The sequence below is a fragment of the Panthera uncia genome, chromosome B1 (genome assembly GCF_023721935.1).
Source record: "Panthera uncia isolate 11264 chromosome B1, Puncia_PCG_1.0, whole genome shotgun sequence".
Taxonomy (NCBI): domain Eukaryota; kingdom Metazoa; phylum Chordata; class Mammalia; order Carnivora; family Felidae; genus Panthera; species Panthera uncia.
In genome coordinates, this window is record NC_064811.1 from 45,803,732 (window position 1) to 45,825,913 (window position 22,182).

Sequence of the window (22,182 nt, forward strand, 5' to 3'; positions counted from 1 at the left end):
ACTTTTATATTTGTATGGTTTTGTTTCCTTCCCTTATGTCTTTAATCCCTACAGGTGTATTTTTTGCCGGAACAAATGAACTCCTTGGGTTGTTTTCCTGAGTGCTTAAATTTAGCATATTTAATTTTCATGGATCTTTATTGTTGGAAATCCTGTGGGGCCTTAAATAGGATACTTTGTTTGTTTGTTTGTTTCTTTTTACTAAATTTACCAAGATATCATGGGGCCAATTTGATGGTCTAAGATCATTAGCTAAAGTTCAACAAAAAACATTTCAATAATTAAAGGTTAAACTCAATACAAAAATGATGAGCAATTCGGCACCTTTGGCATTACACGATTCTAGCCCAGTATTTTAGTAGCTATTATGGAGTAGGAGAAAGAGCAGAAGAAAAGATGAAACGAGGAAGTTAGAAAAATAATCTGATAGGGCAAAGCAAGGACAGAAAGAGATACATTTCTAAAAAACCTTGTTAGTTAAACATGAAATCACTTCCCACTATCATCACATTGAAAAGAATTTTATGTTCTGTCTTTCAAATAGATAGATGAAGGCCCTAGGGGGCTTAGGTTGAAAATCACATTTCTACAATGTATTGACCTTCAAGTGACAAATTCTCTGGGGTGACAATTATGACCATTAAATTCAGTCTTCAACTTTAAATCAAATAATGACTTATTTTCTTTTCCTCTTGTTTCTTCCTTTCTCAATAGGCCTGTCTTTTGTGTTTTCCTCACCAATTTACCACTCTTCTACTACCTTCTTTCTTTTATAAATCATTCTCCTTCCAGCATATTTTTCTGTCATCTTTCTTTCATCTTGGTCAATTACTTCATGCAATTTTCAGGGAGTTCTGCATCTCAGCTTCAGAAATTTCCCAAGCTTTTTTTCCACCTGCTAGGTATCTTGTCCCTAGCCTCATAAGAATATGTAAGTTCTGGCTGCCATGACACAGCCCATCACAAAGTGATATCTCAGAGAACATCTATTCTAACTAAAGAATAATCTAAATAGTCTTCTAAATGTTTATAATTTCCATTTTGAAGCTCACCCATTTCATTAACAGTTACCTGCTTTACCTGTAAATATGATTCTATCCTTAGTTCAGGTGAAGGGAAGGAATAGAGTAGAAAGAAGAGGTCATTTCACATACATATACATTTGATTTCATATATATATATATATATATATATATATATATACACACACACACATATATATGTATATATATATATTCGTTAGTATATTTCCTAGGCTTTTCTGGGGGGCGGGTGGCAAATTAGGTGCTTTGAATATAAAATTTTATTTCTATTTTGATAGTAAACTTTTTATCTTATAAGGCCTTACTAAAATTCTTTATATTCTTTGACTTTGTCCAGTGTCTCTTTTCCAATATTAAATACACAAGAGATCATCATACACATTTAGGTTTACCAGTGGGTAGAGATGATGATGATGGATGCAAAACAATAAATCAGAACACTGTCAAGCATCACAGCTCTGTATCTCTTTCATCAGCCAAGGCATATTGGTCTGTATTTCAAATACTTAGTTTCTTAGATTTCATTAGAGCTCCTCAAAATGCCTTTGGGTGTCTTTTTTTTTTCCTTTGGCTGTCTTTTTAATCAGCACCCTTGTGAGAAACAAAGTCTGAAACTCTACTACCTATAGTCTACATTTGTTTCCTGAAACTATGTGGATTCTGCTGATTCTATACATGGAAAGAACTAGGAATAAAATCAATACTGACATTTGTCTGAAAACTATGTGGAATGTCTGGCAAGTCATGTAATTCATTTTACAAAGTGAAAAACCAGACATTTTGATAAGTAAAATGATTACCTCCCAATCCTCTCTGATATCAAACCTGTTAGTTGCTAGCCTTCATCTTAAGGAAGGAACCACAGCTAGCTGTTCGTATAAACCTCTCTTAATGAGGAATGGCTAGGACTACTGACAAATGATCATTATCCTTCCTTCTTTGGAAAAAAAAAAAAACGACATGATGAAGTGCTCTAATCGATTCCAGCCTCTCTTTTGTTGTCAAAAAATCTATTAACCTATGGGGAACTGTGGCCTTAAAGGCCAAAGATTCAGCATTGCTGATTGAAGAAGATCCATAATTTTTGTTTGACAGTTTTGCCCAAATTAAGGGAATAAGAAAAACGGCTGTATTTACTTTTTTCCATTTCACCAGTAGCATGTTTTTTCTTCCATTCTATCCGATTACTCTGACTGAAAGTGTTTTTCAGATAGCTCCAAGTGCTCTGCCTGGACCTTTCCTATATCTGAGATACTTCTAGAATTTTACAGTTGTGATATGGTTCAAGCTAGCACTTCCATCTCCTTGGCAGTGTCTCAAATATTTGACTATAAGATTTCCTCCAGACTTCTTGATGGTATCAATCTTTGAGAGTCAACCAACCTTACTTTTCCAAAGGAAAAATCAATGTGTACATCAGAATTAATAATAGCATAGATCTGGGGTCCTACATTAGAATGCTGTCAGTATCAGAATACTAAGTGAACTCAATATGACTGACAACTTTTGAGGAAAGTTCTCTTTTAAAATTCTTATGATGCTATCAAATAATCAAAGAGTTAAAGCCCCCTTTAATCTAATCAATCATAATATATATGTTTGTGAGTACAGACTATAAATATGCACATTTTTATAATTGCATAGAAATTATCATGGATTTTAATTTTATTTAAAATTTTTTTAATGTTTATTTATTTTTGAGAGAGAGAGACAGAGACAGAGACAGAGAGCATGAGCTGGGCAACCATGAGATCATGACTTGAGCCAAAGACAGACACTCACCTGACTGAGCCACCTAAGTGCCCCTAAACATATATTTTCTGAAAGTACGTTTTAATAAAAAATTAAGATGGCATGAATACACTGAATATTTTTTAATATAAAAGAATAATTGTAGGGCCAGAAGGTAGAATAGACAATTATGGAAAACAGAGACCTGAGTTAATATAAACTGATAGAGAATATTCCCTAAGCTTTGTTTTTGCCCTTTTCTGCATTTTCTAGCATACCCTTCCTATCCTGACACTAGAGAAGCATATGAAAGTAATCATGTATCTTAAACTATTCACTAAGGGAGATACTTCTTATTTTCCACAGAAGGAAGAATACCAAGGCAAGGAAGGTCCTTATCCATGGCCGTATTCAGATTGTTAGGGCTCATCTCTCAGTTTTATGGTATATATTCCCTTTCTCATGGGAAAGACTGCCACCATTTTAACACTAAAAGCCATGAGGGACCTGGGTGGCTCAGTTAGTTAAACTTCCAACTTCAGCTCAGGTCATGATCTCACAGTTCATGAGTTTGAGCCCCGTGTCGGGCTCTGTGCTGACAGCTCAGAGACTGGAGCCTGCTTCAGATTCTGTGTCTCCCCCCTCTCTCTTCCCTTCCCCTGCTCACAATCTGTCTGTCTCTCTCTCAAAAATAAACATAATTTTTTTTAAAAAGAAAATATATTTTTAAAACCAGGTAAGATGTTCAAAATGTTAACAACATATAGAAGATAGTACTTCTGTCCAATCAGAAGTAACAGCTGTCATGGTACTAGAACAGAGTGGTGGGTAGTCTCTACTGTGTCAGGCATTAACCCTGGGAGAGTATATATTGGGAGATAGGGTAACTTCCCAGCACCTTTGAAATCACATCAGAGGTAAGCTGTTTTTTCTGGAGTCAGCTATTAAACAATGTGTAATTACATGGATTTCATTGGCTGATATGTCTCTGAACCCTTTCCAGATGTCTTATTATTGATATTTAGGGAGTTTAGATTTATGTGGCTTAATTTACACTGATCCTGGGGTTATAAGCTAAGGAACCACCAAGTACAAAATCAATGAATTTCAAATTTCTTTATCTCAGTGATTGCTGTGATGCTGTTGGTTATCATAGTCTTGGTAAAACTAAAAAGTCAAATATTTTATTGTAGTAAGTTATCTCAAGATATATTTAATCATTATAGCAAGAAATTGTTTAGAAATATTTTGTTTACCTTATAAACATGTTTTTTATCACCTGTGAAAATAAATGCAAAAATTCTGAATAAGATATTAGCCCTATAGTTCAGCCATGTATCAGGAATAAGACACTGTGTCCAAATAGGTTTAATTTTAAGGACAAAGGGTGGTTTTAATAGATGTATAGAAGCATACATAATCGATTACATCAACACATTAGGGGGGAAAACATAAGATAAACATAAAATGCAGAACAGAGATTTGATAACATTTATTTATCTTCCTAAATAAAACACTAAACAAACATAATAGAAGGAGACTATATAGAATTACTTGAAATCTTAAACACTTTAATTAAAATAGAAAATAACGAGGAATGCCAGTTATCACCTGCACTTGTTTAATATTGTCTTAGGGATTCTAACAGATGTGTTGGACAAGAAAACTAAATAAGCTGAATAAACATTGGAAGAGGCAAATTTAGCTCCTTTGCTATGATTGAATTCCTTATGATTGAATTCTTAGAAAACCTGAGAGGTTCCAGTAACAAAGCTGCCAGGAAAAAAAAAAGTTGATAATTTGTTTGTATATAATTTTAACATGTAAACTCAATTATTATTTATGCCAGCAATATGCTCCCAGTAATAGAAATTGGAAAAAAGACACAACTTACAATACCAAATAGATTCTGAAACTTAGAAATGTGTTTTAAGAAGAAATGTATAGAGATATAATTAAATATTTTTAATGTAGAAATTATACTAAAAATTGTAATGAATATATAAAAGAGGTCTAAACATATGGCAAGACATATGTCCTTGGATATGAATCCAGTATCTTAAAGATATGAATTCTCTAATTACTTTTAGGTTTTCAAGACAATTTCCTTATTCCCCTGGATAAACTAACTTCCACATTCATATGTCAAAGTAATACCTGATAATGTCTATATCTAGGGGCGCCTGAGTGGCTCAGTTGGTTAAGCAACTGCCTTTTGATTTCAGCTCAGGTCATGATCTCACAGTTCTTGGGATCGAGCCTCATGTCAGGCTTTGTGCTGACCTCGCAGGGCCTGCTTGGGATTCTCTCTCTCCCTCTCTCTCTGCCCCTCCCTCAGGTCGTGCACACTTTCTTTCTCACAAAATAAACAAATAAACATTTAAAAAAATCTGATAATATATAAAAAGAAATTTCAGCAAGAAGAGAGTACTAAATTGTCAATATCATATAATCTATTAATATAACCATAATAACATCCATGTAGCACTAGCATTGGAATAGATGAATAGCACAGAACTACACAATATGATATGCAGAGATAGGTCTCAGCATACAAGACTGTATTCTATGAAAAGTGGTATTTCATTTTGGTAGGAAACAGATGCATTATTTGTTAAATATTCTGGCCCAAATGACAATACATCTGGAAGAAAATAAAGTTTTACAGTACAGAAGAAAGATTTTTTAGATGATAAAGACATGTAGGTAAAAAACCAAATGTATAATTGCAGAAAAATCTACATCAATACCTGTACAGTTTGGAGGCATGGAAAATATTACTTACCAAAAGTAGAACCCTACAAACCATAAAAAAAAAAAACCAGTATAAGCATGCCTGTTTGGAGAAATTATATATCCACACATTCTTCAATACAAAAAATATTCAAATGGTAAAAGTGTAGATTCTTAGTCTACACAAAGAGCTCTCAGCTCTTACAAATTGACAATCAAAGGGCAAGCAACTCAATACATAAATGGGACAAGAGTTTGAATAAAAAATTGTAAGATCATACTCAAATGGCTAACAGACATGTGAAAAAATACTTCCAATCACTAATGATAAGATAAATACCAACGTCGGTAACATGAAGTCATTTTATATGCATCACACTGGAAAACATTAAAGAGAGGCTAACAATTTTTGCCAACTGGCAGGGTGGGAAAAATGGTATTCTCATTTGCTGAGTGTTGAAAAATGTGAAATTACAAATACTTTGAAAAAATATCTGAAAAGTACATTAAAATTTAAATTACGTCACAAACCTAATTACAGAAATCTGTTCAAGAGCTAGAACATAAATATAAAAAAGTTTACTGAAGCGTTTTTGTAGAGCCACTGTATAGGCCTATTATTCCCTGTGATGGTTTATCAAATGATTCCATATCCAACTATGAGGTAATATGCAGCCATTAAAAAGAATTAGTTTAAGCTCTAACAGTTTACTTTCAAGCTATTTTAAAAGGTTCGCTGAGAAAGAAATCTAAGATGCAGAAAAGTGTGTCAAACTTGTATTTTTTGGCAAAATGATAATGAACATTCTCATATATATATATATATATATATATATGTAGATTTAAATAGAAGCACAGAAAGACATGGAAATATATATATATTCCATTACTAATTTGGTTTAGATAGAGGAGAAGAGAGAGGAGAGAGATGATTTTCAAAGCAACTCTGTTAAATTAGCCCATACTTGTATAAAATGTAGTGCATAAGTAAACTTAAATTAAATTTATAAACAATTGAAAATAATTTTTTCAAAAAGAGAATAACTTTAAAGAAGATACCCTCGACTGCTAGTGAACCATTCCAAACATAAAGCCTAGGGTCGCCTGGGTGGCTCAGTTGGTTAAGCGACTGACTCTTGATTTTGGTGCAGGTCATGACCTCACTGTGGGATCGAACACCATGTTGGGCTCTGTGCTGACAGCGCAGAGCCTGCTTGGGATTCTCTCTCTCCCCTCTCTGTCTGCCCCTCCCCTGCTTGTGCTCCCTCTTTCAAAATAAATATATAAACATTAAAAAGATTAAAAAAAGTAGCCTATTATTTTTACTTTAAAATATGAATCAAGCTTATTTAAACGTGAAGAGGTTTCATTCCATGATGCTAAAAAATGTAACAAAATCAATTTATTCCTTAACTTTGTATATAACACATATGTCATGTGAATTGCTTCAAAGATGATCAGTAGAAGACCAAGTAGGGAAATGGTTATGTGGCTGTCATTTGTAAGTTGCCTAGATGATGTCACATTCATTTATGCTTCAATAACTATTATCTTTCCATCTACTTCAGAAGTCTCATTTCACATGTGACAGACTGACAAATTGAGAGTGTACTTCTATTTTCTTTATGAATATTCATTCTTTTAGAGTGATTTAAAATGTATTATTATCAGAAAACTTGGAAGAATATTATATAAGACATTTATTAGTATTTGTTTCCTGTGTGATAATAAATGTTTCACCTTAGGAAAAAGCTAGAAAGAACACTTTAAATTTTTTTTTATTAAAACCTTATATTTTTAGAGCAGTTTTGGGTCCACAGCAAAAACGAGGGGAAGGCACAGAGATTTTCTCATATAGGCCTAACCCCACACAGGTATTGCCTCCTCATTAGAAACATTCCCAATCAGAGTGGTATGTTTGTTACAACAGATGAGCTGTGTGCATTGGCACATCAGAATCACCCAAAGTCAGTAGTTTACAGTATGGCACACTCCTGCTATTGAAATTCTGTGGATTTGGACATGTATTTGTATATATGTATAATGACACATATTTACATTATGGAATCATCACTACCTTAAAATCCTCTGTGCTTTCCCTACTCATCCATCTCACGCTCCAGACTCCTGGCAACCACTGATCTTTTTACCGTCTCCATAGTTTTGTCTTGCTCAGAATATTATATAGCTAAAACCATACAGTCTACAGTCTTTTTAGATTGGTTTCTTTCACTTAGTGATATTCATTTAAGATTCCTCCCCATCTTTTCACAGCTCGATAGCTGTTTTTGATTTTTCTTTTTTTAGCACTGAATAATATCCCAGAGTCTGGATTTACTAGTTTATTTATTCATTCATCTACTTTATCTGGGTTCCTTCCAAATTTGGCAGTTATGAATAAAGCTCTCCATGTGCAGGTTTTATGTGGACACAAGTTTTTGTTTGTTTGTTTGTTTTTGTTAGAGGTTTTATTTATTTGTGAAGTTTTTTTTAATATAATTTATTGTCAGGTTGATTTCCATACAACATCCAGTGCTCATCCAAACAAGTACGCTACTCCCTGCCCATCACCCACTTTCCTCTCTCCACCCACCCCCGCCAACTACCCTTAGTTTGTTCTTGGTCCTTATGAGTCTCTTATGGTTTGCCTCCCTCCCTCTCTGTAACTTTTTTTTCCCCTTCCCCTCCCCCATGGTTTTCTGTTACGTTTCTCAAGATCCACACATGAGAGATATCACCTCACACCAGTCAGAGTAGCTAAAATGAACAAATCAGGAGACTATAGATGTTGATGAGGATGTGGAGAAAGGGAAACCCTCTTGCACTGCTGGTGGGAATGCAAACTGGTGCAGCTGCTCTGGAAAACAGTGTGGAGGTTCCTCAAAAAATTAAAAATAGAACTACCCTATGACCCAGCAATAGCACTGCTAAGAATCTACCCAAAGGATACAGGAGTGCTGATGCATAGGGGCACATGTACCCCAATGCTTATAGCAGCACTTTCAACAATAGCCAAATTATGGAAAGAGCCTAAATGTCCATCAACTGACAAATGGATAAAGAAGTTGTGGTTTATATATACAATGGAATACTGCTTGGCAATGAGAAAGAATGAAATCTGGCCATTTGCAGCAACGTGGATGGACACAAGTTTTTAACTCATTTGAGTAAATACAAAGGAGCATGATGGCTGAATAGTGCAGTAAGGGTATACTTAGTCTTGTAAGAAACCATCAAAATGTTTCCCAAAGTGGATGTACTATTTTGTATACCTACCAGCGATGAACAAAAGTTCCTGTTGCTCCATATGGTCATCAGCATTTAGTACTGTCAGTGTTTCAGATTTTGGCCATTCTAACAGATGTGTTTTAATTTGGGGTATTGTTTTAATTTTCATGTTCCAATAATATAGGATGTGGAACATTTTTTCACATACTTTTTGCCTTCATATCTGTTTTAGTGAGGTGTCTGTTCAGGTCTTTGGCCCATTTTTTATTTGGCTTAATCTTACTGTTTCTTAGTGTTATATTTTAAGAGTTCTTTGTATATTTGGAATAATAATCCTTATCAAAAGAATATTTTTTATGTACTTTATTTCCTTACAACTCATTCCTTCATCAAGAACTCACTTGACACAGAGGTACAATAACAACCATTATAACCAAGATAAAGTGATGGACTGAGGGACATCCACCTGAAAGAATAGTAAAAATACTAGCATGTTATAGGAATAATGAAGATTATAAAATTGAGATTATCCTCTGAAATTGTCAGCTTTCATTGTCTTATAATTTAGGTCCAGTTAAAATAATATTTCAATTATGTTCATATAAAGCAGAAATATGGCACATTAGAAACAAAATTAAGGTTACATTGAATTTTATAGCCTTTGTATTATTAGGATGTTACAGTTGCTAGGAGAAATTCTGAGAAGTGTCTTTTCTAGAAGTTTACATTTGCAAAGTCCAGCTCAGAGACATATGGCAATTAAAAATTTAAGTAGGGTAAAAATAATCCCAACTCAAAGTCTTCAGTGTGGAATTTATAAGGAAAGTACTCCATTATTTTTGAAACTGGTCATTAGTCATTCCAACTATATAATACTATATGGCAAATTCTACATTTACAATGAAGACAGACAGGGATTTTGTATGATTATGAAGTAGTGAAAAGTCCACTAGAATCAGGAAATCTATTTCATCTATTTTTTCATAAAAATGAGCCATCGGGCTTTGGGAAAATTACTTAATATTTTTTATATTCTGAGATAAGACGAGATCGGGCGCGTTCAGGGTGGTATGTCCGTAGACAATATTTTTTATATTCTGCCTGTATGTCCCACAGCATTCCAATCCCAGTTTACTTTGGATAGTGCTAGTTTATGCCCCTGTCCTAATAAAACATTAATCATACACCTTGTAATGTCAAATGTATGTTGTTTTGGATAACATATTATAATTGTAACCTTACTTATGTACAGATACACATTTTTGCATGGTATTTAAGCCTCTTTGAAGTCTATCAATGGAACCCACAGGGAAGTGGTTCCTAATTTTTGTGTGCATACAGATCTCTTGAATGCTTGTTACCTACCATATACAGAATACAGGGGCTGTCTTCTAAACTGTCTTGTTCAGAAGCTTTGCTGTGAGTAACAAAGGTCTTTTTATTTAGGTGGCAATTTTGAATGCTGCTCACTACTATACAGTTCTGGTTTCAGGCCTGTGATATATATATATATATATATATATATATATATATATATATGGAGAGAGAGAGAGAGAGAGAGAGAGAGAGAGAGAGAGAGAGAGAAATCTTTTGTGTTTAGGTGGAACATGTGACTAGTTCTGGTCATAAGTTGAAGACAGAGATGGTATTTGTCACTTATGGGTTGATATATATATATATTTTTTTTTTTTTCAAAGTGACAAGTAACATTTGAGGTAGTATCTGAACTGCCAGCCTGATTCCTTGAATGATTACCATCAGCAAAGATTCCTTCCTTGCCAACCTCTGTTGATGATCATGAAGCATGAATCAGAAATAGACCTTTTCCTATTTTAAGTTATGAATTTTTTAAGCCTTCAGCCAGATCTAGCCTATCTTGATATATGGATGCTTCAGTCCACACTTTGAGAATATTGCATAAAAAGTTTATTGATCCAAAGTTAATACTTTGTATACTGGAAAAATCCCAGTGAATTATGATCCCGATAGGTAAATATTGTATATAATAGAAACAATGATAAAAGAATTTCAAAAGCTATTTCCAGAATTGTGGATGGAACTAGAGGCGGGAAAATTATAAGGAGTGTTGTAAGAATACCAACTGATCACATATGTCAAATGCTGTGAAGTTGAGTGAAATAAGGATTGAAGGCATGTATTGGATTTAGTTACATAGTGACCATTTTTGTGCTTGGAAAAGAAAGATTTTGTGAAGAGTGTTGATAAGTCAATGATGAAAAAAGACATTGAGACAACTAGTGTAAATTACTCTTTGAGATATTTCACTTTGAAGGGAAGAAAAATAATACAGTGGTATCTGGAAGAGATGGGTAGTACTGGGAGGAAGAGTTTTAACTATATGAGAGATTAGAATGGTGTTTTTTTTTCAATTATTTACATTAAAATCATCCTCTAGGGAAAAAACAAAACAAAACAAACAAAGAAAAAAAAGCAACAACAGATGTCCAGGACCAACTATTGGCCAATTGATCAGAACCTGTGGGTGTGGAAACACGTAGACTCACATTATGAAAACCACTGAAAAAAATCCTATTTTAGTCCTACTGGGAAGAACCAAGTGGATTAAAAATATCTCTGAGAGATAGAAAAGATAATCTATAGCAACATTATCTCATGAATTTCAAAGAATATGGGACCAAAGCTAAGATAGAAGGATGAAATTTAAGTAGAAGACATTTTCCCCACATTATAACATCAGAGCAAAAAGAGAATGTTTATAGTGCACAAAGTTCTGTTTATTGGAGAGAAAGTGATAGAGTTTTCATCTGATAGAAACTTGTATTTTTGTCAGTGCAGCAAAGGAAAAGTAATATTCTGAGTACAAAGATATAATAAGGATGTCAGAGGTTTAAGGAGAGCTAACTTGTTGAAGAAACATTGTGATATCTCTAGGAAATATTGAAGTGAGACCATAGATTATTATAAACTTCCCAGATATGTGATTTTTCTCCAGAAATGTCCACCTACCTGATTGTAGTCATGGACAAAGCTTCTGATTGGGTTCACTGTGGATGTGGACTTGCCATTGGGTTGTAATGTTTACCATTACAGTGTTTCAGAGAGATCTGGGTATTTTCAAAATAGTGATTGAAATAAGTGTCTTTTTACTTGGAATTAAAGCTGAATACAGAGGATATAAAGGGAGGATGGCATGTTTTCCATCATACACTGGTGGTCTGTGTGAAACCTAAGAACAGGAAAATGAAGAGGGCAGAGACTGTGGCCAGAGAATGGCATGTTTACGTTAAAAGTTTTGGAAATGAAATACTTCTGAGTCATGGGGAGTGAAAAGAATATAGAAATAATCATTTGCTGGTATTCTTTGGAAAAATTACTTTTATGGACATTGATATGTTAAAATAATGACAGGTCTTAGGTTGGAAAAAATAAATTTAGAAGACTTTATGATTAATGACTAATTATTTAATGACAATTATAGGGAAATTTGGAGACTGCTGCAATGGTAGGACAGGACACTGTCTTTACCATCTGAACTTGAAGTACATAGAATAGAGAGAGATCCATAGATTTTTCTGTTTCAGTTACAATATAGGTTGTAGAATAGTGAGGTTCATGGCTTAGTGAAAGCTACAATGAGGAGCTGAGTTGACACTGGGAGGAAGAAAATCTGAAGACAAAACTTCATTCAAAAGATCTGTAACTCTAGGATTTCTACTGATTTGTTAGAGGTGATTTGAGAGTCTTCTGTTTTGGGGAAGTAACGTAGGTTTTATCAGACAAGCTCTAATAATCTTTTCCAAGTGCTCTGAGGCTTGGAATCCTTTTCACCTCAAGTGAGAATATCAGTGCTTTGAAGTTGCTTATGTTAATTCTATAATATAGTAATAATATGGGAAGTAAGATAACTAAAACCTCAAGTAGAAAAGATTTAGGAGTGCCTAATAAGATATAGGGTACTTTCCTGAGAGATAAGAGTTCTATTGACATGGCAACAGTATCCCATTAAGTATTTTAAGCTGCTTCAGTTACTGTTCTCTCATTTGTCAGAGGTAAATATAGTAGTAATGGAAATGAATATCATTGGGAGACTTGTTTATAGTCACATAAACCTTCTCAAAGCTGCTAATACTTAGGAAACAAATATGGACAAGATGTACTATATTAAGTCAAGTAACAAGTACAATAGTTTACTGGATAGATTTATTTTCATGACCAACTGTTGCCTTTTCCTTTCTGCAAATGTTCTTGTACACTAAAACGCAAATGTTAAAACAAATGAATCCCACCTATTTGAATTGGTATTTTGAACACCATATCTTGAGATCTAGTGATATTTTCTTATAAATAATATTCACCACTGATACAACTGAAACTTTTAAGTGTGACTTTTTAAATATCAATATGCATTTCCATCAGTCATGAAGTAAAAAGAAACTGCATCAGCAATTTGAACAGGGGTAATTTAATGTAGACCATTATTAACTAGCAAAAAAGGGTAATTGAATGGGTTGCAACCTAGGACTCTAGGAATACAGAAAAAGTAAATTCAGGAAGCACCTGGCTGAGAAAAAGTGACAAGGAAGAGACTAAGAACTTAGAGAAACATTCGCTGGCCCCACTTCATTCTATCCCCAAACTGAGATCCTGAACTTGTAGAAGAATGTGTGAAGAATGTATGTCTGCCACAGAAACACATAGTCTACCCAAGGCAGAGAAACATGACAGATGAATAGATGAGGACTGTAGGAGTGAATCATTAGGAGATAGAGAAACTCACAAGGGACTGTGGGCAGGTCAAAACTAATTCATAATAATAGTCCATTGGATGACCAAGAAACTTCCTGAAGGGTACAGGTGAACTGGAACTGATACTGCAAGGACCACAAAGATAAGAACCACTGGGCCTCCCACAGGCTTACCTGTGGACATATCAGACATACCTACAAAGCAAGAACACATCATAGCCAGGGAGACAGGCTTTTTCTTTTGGGATAGCCTCACGATGATCCTCATCTATCCTGTATGAAAAGGCTTAATATTGCTCTAGTTATCAAAGCAGAAGTGTTTACAGAATTTAGCCCCAGAGTCATCATCACAAAAAGCATTTCAAAAAAGCATGGGTTTAGGACTGAGAGGAAATACAGTGTCACAGCTTTTACGTAGAAAGATCAGAAAATGCATCTTAATCCCGGACTCTCAAAAGCAGAGCTGCAAAAGTAACTGCCATGCACATACAATTATCTGCTTTTAGGTTTCAACATATTCATCCCCAAATATGATTTTTGGAGTAAGTAAGCAATATGATCAATGCTTTATGTTAAAATGTCAATTCAAATTTAGACATGACTGAAGAATCTATGATAAACCCTAATACATTAAAATTGCTTTTATATAATACATAAAGATAAATTTTATAAGTGAAGAATTTTATTTTGTAAGCCATTTAAAACATTTTATGCCAGTTTTGCAGGTTGATGTATGTGGAGATATGAACAGGAGCAACCCCTGTGTTCTAATATGTGTTCCATCTATGGGCCACATCACATTCACTTACACAACTTAGTGCTTTTGACTAATTGTCTTCTTTGACAATGTAAATATTTCCAAGTGATTGGTTCACTGTTGCCAGCCACCTCTAGAGTCATACACATATGCAATTTTAAGCAGCCATTACTATTCATAGAAACAAAAAGCACTCCTGTGGATCCCAGAGAAATCTTGAACTTCATTCTTACCAAAATCCAAATGCTGCACTCAAATATTAGTCTAACACCATAAATATTAACTATTCTAAGCTTTATCAGATTTTGATATCTTGAAGTGGAATGAGGTTATCTTGCTCAGTTGCCCATATTTTCCATTTAAGAGAGGGGCAAGTACATGTAGCTTATGATCGTTCACTTAAAGCAGGGACACAGCAAGACTCAAGTCATCAGACTATAGAATATGACTCAACATCTGTTTATTCCTGGTGAGACAAAATGAAGACAATGGACAAAAGAAATGGAAGGGCTTAAAAAGGTGCAGAGAGAATCATGAAAGCTCAAGTTGGATCATTGTGATGGACCACCCAGAATTTTAACTAAGATATGCCAAAATTCTGCATCAATTGGATTCTCTGCATCAATCCAACTCACTTTTCAAAAAAAAGAAAAAAGAAAATCAGCCAACCAATCACCTGATTTTTGTGGCTGTTGTTGCTTTTTGTGGTCTGTCCACATAATAGCATAAAACTGACCTGACTGCTTTTATATTTCTTACTGAATTGACTTTCTAGGCAAGCCAAATCATTGGGTCTTTTGTTATACTTCAAGCATAACTGGAATCCTGTCTGTGAAAGATGAATGGCATTGTTAATCAGCATCTATAAACTATGTTTAACAAACGGCAATAACAGAACTACCATCAAGAAAATTTAGTTTCGTTTTTCAATTTGCTTTCACTCAATATAACTCATGAAGAAGGGCAAAAGATTTACAAGCATTTATTGGACTATGGGGAAAAGTGAGGTCAGTATGTGTAGACTGGTCATAGGGCATATTTTGAAGAGGGATCTTACATTGGAAATCATTTGGCATGGACACGAGTTTCTGGAAAGTAGCTAGTATAGGCCAACATACTGGGTATTCAGCGTTAAGAATAATATTGGATGATATAGATACATTTGAGGGTATTTTGCCATTTCACAATGACCTCTTATTTTTGAGAATTGCCTCCCTAACCCCCAGGGATTAAGTGCTATTGTACTACTATGTGACATTGTCATTTTGGCCACAACTAATCAGACGAGATAAGCTGCTGCCTCTTGCTGGGCCAATCATATTCTGTCCCCCAAGGAGTCTGGATTGGGATTCACAGACACTGTTGAGTGTCTCTGTATGAGCTGGAATAATAAATTATAAACTTAGAAACTGTGGGGTGCCCATCTTCAACTATGAAAGTGAGAAACAATGTGGTCTTAACATTAAAAACTGAAGCAGATAATAGAGAAAGGCAGAGCCGACTCTTAGAGAGGAAATTCATTTTGGCTTTTTAGTTCTTGGTTTCAATTTCCTGGCAATAACAATTGTTCTTTTTTTTCTGTCCTCTGACTATTTCCTCCATTTTTTGCTTATGCTATCTCCAGTTATTAACTTGAGAATATACATTTTTTTAAGTCACAGGGTTTTATTATTTTAATGTGTACTATAATTCCTTTCATTATACAGTCAAAATGCATGTAATATAGGGATCCATGTGCCTTACACAGAGTTGAATGTTCAAATGAAGCCATACAGGAAGGTCAACGGGATTAATAACTAACCAAACTTTGTGCCTTATGTTAAAATGTCAGCAGGACATTGTGTCTGGCTTTTTAATAATTATTTTTAATTCAAACAAACCATTCATAACACAGGTAAAATTTTTTCCTTTAATATTACCTTTTCCTATATATGCCAACATGGGCTTCAGAAAAGTATTCTGTTAAATAATATCTCAGTGTATTTTATTTTTATTTTTCATGTTTTTTTTTTTTTTAACTCTAGAGAGAACAGGAACGGGGTAGGGGGTGGGGAGAATCATAAGCAGGCTGCATGATCAGTGCAGAGCCTGACATGTGGCTGGATCCTGACCTGAGCCGAAATCAAGAGTCAGAAGCTCAACCAACTGATCCACCCAGGCACACCTATTTTGACTGACTTTTTTTTCTTTAAATTTTAGCTATTTGATAGCATTTCTTTTCTTTTCTTTTTTTCCTTTTAGTGCAAAAGGTAATTTTATTAAAGAGCAGGACCAGAGCCCGTGCGCAGAAAGAGCTGCACTGTAAGTGTGAGGGGTGACTGTTTTGTGGAGTTGGGAGAGATAAAGTCAAGAGAGAGTTTCTAAAGAGACTCTCACATGCTAAAGACTTACTGGAGGCCTAGCCATTGTCAAGTTAAGGTTGTTTTTCTCTCTAGCCAAGCATTAACATTAAGACAGTAGGGAGTTCCTGCACTTTAGGCTGTTGATGGGATTGCCTTTTTTTGGTAAATTGGTGGAGACTCTTATCAGTTTGACCTTGTGTTTTTGTCCTTTCCCATTTTTGGGTAGCCCGGAGTGTCCAAGGAATATCATACATTTACCACCTACGGGGTGGAGGTAGGGGTCCTAGCTTGGTGCTTTGCCTTAGCCTGCCTCATGCTCCCTCATCATATCCCCCCTGAACAATTTTGAGCCTTAAATCTTTAAGGTTATTGAAGGTGGAAGGTCTCAACTTCTGTAACTTCTTCCAGCTAAGTAGGGGCATAGAGACGTTCCTACCTATGGGTCAATATCGGTCAGTTGGGGAATTTATAGGGGATTTGCAAAAGGTGGAGACAGCTGAATCCAAGGTGGACAACATACGTGAATCTCCTTAAGTAGAGAGGACCTTCTGACTTGAAGTTATTGCAGTGGTGGTGTCTTGGCACCAGGCAGAGAGACATGGGAGAAAACAGCAAAACATAATTAGAATAACAAGAAAGAAACTCCAATAAAAGTCCTTTGGTAGTTGACAAAAATCCTCCAGTCCAAGAGTTTAATAACCAATCTCTAACCAATTCGAATATTCATGTCAGTTAGAAATCCAGAAATATTTTTGCAGTAACCTGAATGTATACACAGCATTGTTTTTTGAGAGCAAAAGTTCCACCTTGTGCAGCAGCTAAAACATTTCATGCCATTTTATCTTGTAGAACTGTTTTGCGCATCTGTGCGACTTCAGTGTTGAGTAAGGAGATGCAGTTTTGTGGCTTATCGAGTACCCTTATGGTGTATTTATTAAGGGCTTGGGAGATTTTGTGATATAGGGTCTTGTAACAAATTTAAAGAAAAACAAGGACATATAGTCATAAACATCTGTCTTATATTTAAGCTCTTATGGACAAACAAGCAATCAAACAGAAAGGTATATAAAACTGAGTACCAATAAAAATAAAAAACAACGTAAATTATTATTATTGTATTGATGTTGGTAATAGCAGTAAGGGGTGAGGTGGCTTCTGAAGTGCTGACAGTGGTGGCTGACATTTAACAAGCACCTATTCTGTGCCAGGAACTCTGCTACAACTTTTATGGCTTTCTCATTAATCTTCATGGCAACTATGATAACTTATCATTTTATAGATCAGAAAACAAAAATTTAGTGCCATTAATAATAATTTAAAGGGTGTGTGAGATTCAGTTAAGTATTTTAAGTTTATATTTGGAGAAGATGGATTTTGGGATGTGAGACCCATTCTTTAAATATGAAACATACGCATTAGAGTTTTTCTTTTGAGGCTTTCCTGCCACTTTCATCTGCCTTGAGGCAGGCCTTCTCCATATTCTTAAGTATTTAATACAGAGCGTGAGATCATCATTATTACAAACTTTCCAACCAAAATATGAAGTCTAAAATATTTTGCTATAGTTCTGGCTGGCTAAACTTTGTCAGGGGAACCAAAGTACCTATGTCTTTAACTGGTCTTTCTTCAAATTTTCGTAAAATTTCCTTTGTTTCTGATGTTAATTTTCCCTTCCGGGTATGACATCTTCTGATATTTGAAAATGAATGACAGGTTCCTCCAAGTTTAGAGTGACTAGGTTGTTAAGATTATAAATGTGTATTCTCAGACACTTGAACATTGTTCACAAATTGGATTTTTGAAGTGTTAGCAATGTTCTTTTTGAGGGATTAATCTCTCCTTCGATAGAGATGGGGAGGAAGAGGAACAACTTAAATGGAATATTCCACTGACTTTATCACATTCAGTTCTAAAGCTCAAGATCCCAACTTATCCCTGAGCAATTTTTCATCTTTTCATCTCGTATTTCTGCTCTGCCAGCCAGTTTACACGTTTTTAGTGCATCTCCAGAATTTTGTCTATGTATCCTAAAAGTATTTTCATTCTTATTTTCATGTCAGTCTATCTTACTTCAAAGAGTTCAAAGCAAGTACCTCAGTGAAACATTTTATTTCACTTATTTTTACTTTGTAAAATCGAGAGGAATAAATGGAGCAAAGAGATGTGAGTTTGCAAGCATCTTAATCAAAGATAGGTCTGTCCCTTTACTCTTCAGAGAAAATTTCACCTTTACCATGGGGCATCTTGATTCCAGAAATTCTAATCTTAAGGAGGAAGTCTAAAAGTACATTTTGTTCTTTGTTTACTCCTAGATAGTAACTATAACATGTAGGAAAATGTTTTGAAAATCCAGTCAATATAACACCTTCTTTCATCTAAGGGTGTTGCCCGTGGAGTGTAGAAACTTGTCAGTAATACCAAATCTTGCAAGTAATGGACAAGATACTTCAGGATCTCTTTCACTGACACCTGAGGGTCCTGTTCAACTAGAATATCCCACGACAACTACTTTTTTCCTTTTTTTAAGGATATGCACAAACAACTTAATTGCCTTGCTGCATGTAAAAGACTAACTGAAATAATCAGACACAAGGAACCTAAGTATTTTACACTCCAGGGACATAGATAGAAATGATGAAGGGCCCAAATTTCATAAGAATAGTTTTTCAACTATTAGAAAATATTGTATGAACTTTATTTAATTAAATAAATATACAATTTCAAAGATTCCTTTTAAGAGGAAAGGAGAAATGGGAGACATATAGAGATATTAAGTGTGGATACACATGTATGAAATAGAATTGTCACTAAGTAATTATTTTGAGGAAAATTTTCCTTGTTATAAAGCAACATTTTATTATATAACTAACATAGTTTATTAACATAAATAAAAGCTTTAATATTATTTGTTCATATTTTATTTTTATTTTATATTTTAATTTTGTTTTATTGATTTAAGACAGAGAGAGACAGAGAGAGAGAAAGAGGGAGAGAGAGAGAGGGCGAGAGAGAATCCCAAGCAGGTCCTGCACTGTCAGTGCAGAGCCCAATGCAGGGCTTGAAACCACGAACACGAAAGATCATGACCTGAGCCAAAACCAAGAGTCAGACGCCTAACAGGCTGAGCTACCCAGGCGCCACTGGTCATGTTTTAAACGAGTGAATTAAATATATATTTTTGAAATACTCAAATTTTCCAAATATTTTCCAAACCGAACTATTTTTAAACAGGTTTATTTGTCATTAAAGAAGTAATAGCTATATACCAGAAAAATGGTAACTTTTTGTTACAGATTCATCTGTAATCACCACTGAGACCATTTTGCTTTATTTGCTTTCGCTCACATATATACCTCTGCTTACAAACATGTATGAAACTGCATAGTAAAAATTGCAAATATAGTTTTATATTCTTACATCTGATTTACCTCATTTCACTTATTACGTTTATATATATATTTTTCAAATAATTAAAAAGTATTGCAAAATGTAATGTTGAATTGTCTTTATTTCATGGATGCCAAAGAATTAATTTAATAATTAATCATTGCTTACTTATATTGTTTTATTTTTTTACTTTTGTAAATAACCTGCAACAAACCTTCTCATACATATATATTTTGTTGGTGATTACCAGTTTAAAATAGGTTTCTTGACGTAGAGCATAAGATGTATTCATATTTTAGACTTTAATTTCACCTTTTAACATATTTTCCAGAAAGTTTGTAATAATCTAAACTCTTATCCGAGGTATGTCTTTCAAATGTTTTTTTTTAATTACCAAATATTTGGTTCCTTATAAGGATAATATTGTACTATGCTTATATTTTCTACAAAGCTCAACAAATCTTTTGTAAATCCATGCATGGTAAAAATGTTATTAGAAGGGTATACCTTTAATTCAGCCTGCTTCCTTTTCTGTATTCCTTGAATTTCTTTATTATTTCCTCATGTTGCTTATTCTTTTCTTCAATATAACACTTTTATTGTTATCACCCTCAAATCACTGTATGCTGTTCATTATGAGCTTTTAGAATCATCATTTTCCCAATAATCACATACAAAACACGCTCAACGCGCACACACACACACACACACACACACACACACACTCATACACTCATACTCTCTCTCTTAGTATCTTTGACTTAGTAACAAATTATGGTTCTGTTACTTTAGGCTACAGTTGTTTACTTAAGAGTGCCTGATATTTATCAGCTGTTTGTCTAACACTGGTTCTTTGGTTTTATCTCATTTATGTCCTCTCTTAGAAATATACCACAACACAAAAACTATGGTTTCACTTCATACAAGTCTTCTTTTTGTAACATGATGTACTTCTTTAAGAAAAAAATTTCAAGTGGGGCACCTGGGTGGCTCAGTGGGTTAGGTTAAGGTCAGACTCTTGATTTTGGCTCAGGTCATGATCTCACAGTTTGGGCTTTGCCCTGACAGAGTGGAACCTGCTTGGGACTCCCTGTCTGCCTCTCAGCCTTTCTCTCTCTCTCTCTCTCTCTCTCTCTCTCTCTCTCTCTCTCTCAAATAAATAAATAAACCTTAAAAAAAAAAAAGGTGCTCTTAGAAGGTATGGACACTGCGTTGACACTACTAGATTCAGTTGCTTCTCACATTTATAAAGTGCATCCTTTAGAAATACTTAACAGTAAAGTTGCGAAGATAAGAGTTGACTCAAAAATTGATCTGATGAACCAGAGAAATATGAGATTTTGAATGTCTTTTTTTGAATAAGGGAAATTTATCTTACTACTTATTCATTTAATACTTTAATACTTGTTTAATACTTATCTTTGGAGGTAAGTACTGTTGGTAACCCCATTTTATAGATCTGGAAACTGAGTTAGGGAGGTTAAGTAACTTGTCCAAAGTTAATATAGTTGCTAAGTAATGGAACAGAATTACAAGGGAATTTATTCCAGACTAGGCCCTTAGCAATTGCAAGATGCTTCCTCTCAGCAACAGGGACCTTCCAGATCCAAACATGAGCAGCCCAAACCTTCAGTAGCAGGCTCACAAATGGCCCTCAGCATATAAAATCCCCCAAACCTGTGCGTGTGTGTGCACGTGTGTACATACGTGCATATTAGAGAGAGACCAACCGAGACAAAGGAGAGGGAAACACACATGGAGACAAAGAGACAGATTTCAGCTTGTATCAATATACAATCAGTATTATCTCCCCCAAAATTTAAAATGCTTGATTCTAGGTTATTTTAGAGTAAGCATAAAATGGGTGGGCTTGCATATGTGTACTTTGTCTATTTATTTAAAAAAATAAGAGATGAGAAAATTTCATTTACTAATTTGAGAAATGTTGGTATGGAGGAGGGATTAATAAAAAATTCTGGATTTGAGAAAGGCAGAAAGAAGATACAGGCAGTCTTAAGAAAGTGTAACTCTCTATTTCAGAATTATCCTCATTTAGAAGTTTCTAAAATCATAATTTGTTTATGCATTATTCATGCACTCATCTGCACATGCGCACGCACACACACACACACGCACACACGCACACACGCACACACACACACACACACACACACACACACACCCAATATACTGAAAGAGAAGGAGGGAGGGTCTTAACCCTTGTGAAATAAAGC